General features: G+C 44.5%; 1 pseudogene across 1 annotated transcript; it reads left to right on the top strand.

Annotated features, from left to right (window-relative positions):
• The first annotated feature begins 2,715 nt into the window (after positions 1-2,715).
• On the top strand, positions 2,716-3,382 carry LOC110203480 (immunoglobulin kappa variable 3-15-like; annotated as a pseudogene). The gene is made up of 2 exons (XR_013484454.1): positions 2,716-2,811; positions 3,037-3,382. The product of XR_013484454.1 is annotated as an immunoglobulin kappa variable 3-15-like (transcript).
• The last annotated feature ends 2,534 nt before the right edge of the window (positions 3,383-5,916 follow it).

Genomic DNA, 5,916 nt, shown 5'->3' with positions numbered 1-5,916 from the left:
CTGATCCACCTCCCTATTTCTTAGCCAGTACCAAGCATTTTTGATGACTGCTGCTTTATAATAGAATTTAAGATCTGGAATTGCTAGGCCACCTTCCCCTGCATTTCTTTTCATTAGTTCCTTTGATATTCTGGACCTTTTCTTTTTCCAAATGAATTTTGTTATTATTTTTTCTAACTGTATAAAATAATTTTTTGGTAGTTTGATTGGTATGGCACTGAATAAGTAAATTAGCTTGGGTAGGATTGTCATTTTTATTATATTGCCTCGGCCTACCCATGAGCAACTGATGTTTTTCCAGTTCTTTACATCTGATTTTATTTGTGTGATATCAATTCTAAATTTTAGTCAAGCTGATCTAGGTGCAATGTCCTATACATGGCATTCCATCTCTAGGGTGGGGTAGTGGAAAAGGGGGGAAGGGATTTGAAGGTAAAGGAACTGGATTTGAATAACACATCCACTTATTACACTTTAGGCAAATTTCTTCATCTTGTCAATTTCCTCATCTCTAAAACAACTCCTCCTCCCCCTCTTCCTTCTTCTCTCCATCTGCCTTGATCCCTAAATACTCTCTGGACACAGTCAAATACTGTCTTCAACTGGTTTTTTCCCTAATCTGCTTCTCTCTCTCTCTCTCCCTCTCTCTCTCTCTCTCCCTGTGTGTCTGTGTGTGTCTGTGTGTGTTATGAAAGCTTGATCAGTGACGTGATACGGCTCATAGTTCTTCTTAACAAAGTTCTGCAAATGAACTTATAATGCAAAAAGTTTTTTGCATTCACTTCCACCTTTGTCTCCTTGGCAAGTAAATGAAATATTTCTCGACTTTTTTGGTGCTTTTTACTCTCTTTTGGTTTTCTTCATATGACAATAGAGTTTCATAGGTCAAACTTTTATATGAAGTCATTGCAAATGATGACTTTGTTATTTTCTGCCCTCTGGGTTTTCAATGGCAATAACTCATTTCAATGTGTCAAGATGGAATTGTTTTAAATGGGTGTCTCACCTTTCATCTTTGCTCGGACAAATCAGCAGTCTGACCATGCAGGGGACTGATAATTCAATGAGTGTAAACATCAGTAATGAAAAATTTTCTGTCTATGAAAGTATGAACAATACCTTATTTTTGTGACATTACTTGGTGCTTCCCAATATCCTGGTAGAGTAAGAGATCTGCTCCTGGAGCAAAAGAGACAAACTTCCACTGGAGGCTGAGGAGGAGAGGATTGTTGCAGGCCTGGACCACGATCTGACTGTGAGCAAAGGTCTCTCATGCCCTGGGAGCTGAGGACAGCTACTGGACTCTGCAGTGGGACAGAGACAGGAAAGCAGGGTAGGGAGCAGCAGTAGGTGACAGTCACTGAGCAGCTACTGAGCCCAGTTGTTACCAGGCACCAGGGAGTCAGTGAGGGCAGGAGAGAGGAGCAAAGGGAGAGAGAAGCTCGAGTGCCCAGAGGAGGCCTGGTCAGGTCCCTGGGGAGAGGCTGCTGCAAGATGGGTAACGTTACCTCTACATGAGAGAAGTTTCCCTTAACGTATATATGAAATTCTAGATTGTGAGTTCTGCGGCCTTAGTAGTGGCTTTTATTTATTTTGGGGGGAAGCGGTTGGAGTTAAGTGACTTATCCAGGGTCTCACAGCCAGACAGCTAGTACACGGCTGAGGACCGAGTTGAACTCAAGTCCTCCTGAATCCCAGGCAGGGGCTCTGTCCACTGCATCACCTAGCAACTCCACCTAGATGCTTTTTACAGCATCCTATTGCTACTCCACTTGCATGGGAATTCATATCCCAACATTCCAGATCATCTCTGCAGGGTCATTGAGGAAGAAAAACGATTTTCCCTAGTGTAGAGGGGCCCATCCAAAGCATAGATTCTTATAGTGCTTTTTTAATGAATGAATTAATTACTGAATTGAAAAATATTGATTAGGCAGTCATGATGGACAAATCACTGTGTTAAGAGTTGGAGATGCAAGTGGAGCTGCCAGACGGCCCCTGCTCTCCAGGAGCTCACACGGCACTAAAGGGAGATGTCCCATATGGGAGACTTCAGCTGCAAGTAGGATGGAAAGGTCTCATGGTCCACAGGGTGCAGCAGCAAAGTGATGGCAATTCCTCTTAGTTGATGTAATTTCTTCCAATCAAATCATATACTGAACCATTTGCCATTTGAAAGGACTTTGGTACCAGGAGCTTTCTGCAGTAGCTCTGGTAATTCTGCAGAGGGGGGAAAAATCTAACATTTACATAAACACTAGGAAATGACTCCCTTTTGTTATACTGACTCTAATACATTCATAATAATCAGACACTCCTACCAATCACTCTGAACCAGTGAGTGGGGAGCAGAATAAGAATCATGGTTGATGGTGATGATGATGCTTCAGGCTAAAATGGAGGTCAACCCCACTGAAGTCACAGGACACATATGTGAATCACTTCTTGCTGGTCCCAGTGTGGTCTGAGCTTTCTTGGCATCTTTGAGGTTTTCAGGGCTGATGGGCACACAGGGTTGGATCTAACACCACTGGGATACCACTATGCCAGGATCCCAGAAGGGCAATGCTGCACTCACACAGCTGAGGTTGCCTGGCTGTCCAGGAGGTGAGATCTCTGGGGCCTCTGCTGTGGGCAGAAGTCTCCCCCCTGAGCTGTTTTGCATGGCTCACTCCCAGCCCCTGAAGCTACTCAGGAGAGCAGCTATAAAAAGGGATCTGGGGAGGAAGGTGCTGGGCAACTCAGAGCTCAGGCACATGGACATGGGGTTCCAGGCTCACCTCCTCTTTTTCCTGTTGCTCTGGATCCCAGGTGAGTGAGGAAGAGCAGAGACAGCCCTGCCTTTTGTCCCTCTGGGTAGAAGTCAGAATGTTTGTGATCTTGAGGGTCAGAGAGAAAATGTGGCACTTCATTGGTGATCATGGGGGCAAGGCCCCGAACAGGAAGGTTTAACTCACAACACGGCCAGAGATTTCCCCCTGCTGTAAATATGGACTTGCATTTTTCTCACTCTTTATCTTGTGTTTGTGATTGCAGATGCCCGAGGGGCCATTGAGCTGACCCAGTCTCCAGCCTCCCTGTCTGTGTCTCCAGGAGAGAAAGTGACCATGTCCTGCACGGCCAGTCAGAGCGTTGGTACAGCCTACACTGGTACCAACAGAAACCAGGCCAGGCTCCTAGGCTCCTCATTAGATATGCTTCCACCCTGCACGATGGGGTCCCCTCAAGGTTCAGTGGCAGTGGCTCTGGGACAGATTTCTCCCTCACAATCAGCAGTGTGGAGGCTGAGGATACTGTAGTCTACTACTGTCAGTATGGTTATAATTATCTCCCCACAGTGCTACAGCTCTGAACAAAAACCTGCCCAGGCAGCAGCTGAGGAAGTCATCACTTCCCAGGGCCTTCTCCTTCCCCTCAGCTGGGTCAGGGGCAGCTTGTCTGGGCTCCCTTAGGGGAGGTGTCTAGGCCTCAGAAGATACATAAGCTGTGATGAAATCTGACCTTGATTTCCCAGAAAGGAATCACAGAGTGCCATAACCTAAATTACTCAATGACACCCCAAAGCTGGGTTTCTGTAATTATACATGACCAAGATTCCCTTTTCCAAATCCTCAGTAAGTATTCTTAAAGACATTGCTTTTAGACCTCCAAGGCAGCAGCACTAGCTATCTAGGTGATGCAGTTGGGAGGTGATAGATATGTAAGACACCTGGCCTTCAATCAGTGGGTAAAGAGCAGTAACTGCTCTATTTGTAAATCACTTAGCACAGTGCCTGGAATACAGTAGGGGCTTAGGAAAGGCTTGTTTTCTTCCATAGGTTCCACGTCCTTACTTCAAGTATTAAATCTACCTCTCTTGAGCTTCTCCCCATTGCAGGAGTTTCTGTCTCTGGTGACAAGCAGAAGAAGCCACGCACCTCGATCCTGTGATCAACCTTTGAAGGCTTGAAGGTCACCCTCCAATACATCCTGATGCCCCATGCATGTTCTGCAGGCCAAGCATCCCTGCTTCCTGCCACTGATCTTTTTCACTCCAACCCTCCACCATCTGGACCATTTCTCTGGCTGCCTTCCATAATTTCTTGGTTCCTCCTACCATGGGGCACCTGGAACTGGAAAAACAAAACAAAACTATTCTAGAGATGACCTGCCCAAGGGAAGAATGTAACACACTGGGTTCAGCTAAAGCATGGCACCATAAGATGTTGCTGTCTTTCTTTAGGACAGGGTAAAATACACATTGGGATCTCTTCCCTCTAATTGTGTAGATGACTCAGCCATGTCCACTCAGCCCATTCAGGCAGTAAAGTGACTTTCCTAAAGTGCAGGTCTCATCTTATAACCATCCTCCTCATCCCCCAACTCAATAAACTCCAGTGGCCAGCCTTCTCTAATGCCTCTTAATCCCAGTGCCTTCCCTCTTTAATTACTTCCAGTTTATCCAGTCTGTAGTGTGCTTCATATAGATTTATTTACATTTCATCTCCCCTGTTAGACTGTAAGTGCCTTGAGGGCAGAGCTTCTTTTGCCTCATTTTGAACATTCCGTGTTTAGGACAGGGCCTAGCACACATTGAGCACTTTCTACATGATAACTGATTTATGGATTGATTGATCAGATGAAATTAATCTCACGTGCAAGGCCTTTCCTCACTTTTTCCTGGCATCACAATCACACCACTGTAACATGTAGTCTAGCCAAGAACTTAAGTGTTATAGAAACAGGAAGTGTCAATAAAGATCTGTTTTTTAAAATATATGTATTCTCCCTTCCCTCCCCTCCTTCCTTTTTCCATACCCATCCCTCACTCCCCACCAAGCGGACTCATTTTCTGGTTTTTAAAACTGGTTCTAACCTATTAATCAAGGATTATTGCCCTTACTACCTTTATCAATTCTAAATTTAGTCAAGCTGGTCTAGGTGCAATGTCCTGTAAATGGCGTTCCATCTCTAGGGTGGGGCAGTGGAAAAGGGGGGAGGGGATTTGAAGGTAAAGGAACTGGATTTGAATGAGTAACCCATCCACTTATTAGACTTTGGGCAAATTTCTTCATCTTGTCAATTTCCTCATCTCTAAAACACCGGCAGCTGAATTACAACTCCTCCTCCTCCTTTCCTTCTTCTCTCCATCTGCCTTGATTCCTAAATAGCCTCTGAACACAGTGAAATATTGTCTTCAGTTGGTTTTTCCTTAATCTGCTTCTCTCTCTCTCTCTCTCTCTCTCTCTCTCTCTCTCTCTCTCTCTCTGTGTGTGTGTGTGTGTGTTATGAAAGCTTGATCAATGAGGTGATACAGCTCATAGTTCTTCACAAAATTCCGCAAATGAACTTATAATCAAAACAGGTTTTTCCATTCACTTCCACCTTTGTCTGCTTGGTAAGTAAATGAAATTGTTTGTGACTTTTTAGGTGCTTTTTGGTCTCTTTTGGTTTTCATTATATGACAATAGAGTTTCATAGGTCAAACTTGTATATAAGTCATTGTAAATGATGCCTTTGTTATTTTCTGCCATCTGAGTTTTCAGTGGCAATAATCATTTAAATGTGTCAAGATGGAATTGTTTGAAATGCCTGTCTCACCTTCCATCTTTGCTCAGAAAAATCAGTAGTCTGACCATGCAGTCGACTGATACAGGAATGCATCTTACATCAGTAATGAATAATGTTCTTCCTATGAAAGTATGAAAAATATCTTATTTTTATGACTTTACTTGGTGTTTCCCAATATCTGGTAGAGTAAGAGATCTGCTCCTAGAGCAAAGGAGACAAACGTCCACTGGAGGCTGAGGAAGAGAGGACTGTTGAAGGCCCAGACCAGGGTCTCTCTGGGAGCAAAGGCCTCTCCTGTCTTGGTAGCTGAGGACAGCTACTGGACAGTGCAGGGGACAGAGACAGGAAACCAGGGTGGGCAGGAGC

This window comes from Phascolarctos cinereus, unplaced genomic scaffold (assembly GCF_003287225.1).
Source record: "Phascolarctos cinereus isolate Bilbo 61053 unplaced genomic scaffold, phaCin_HiC Scaffold_2;HRSCAF=192, whole genome shotgun sequence".
Classification (NCBI taxonomy): Eukaryota; Metazoa; Chordata; class Mammalia; order Diprotodontia; family Phascolarctidae; genus Phascolarctos; species Phascolarctos cinereus.
Note: the sequence above shows the minus strand (reverse complement) of the source record. Positions and strands in the feature narration are given on the sequence as shown.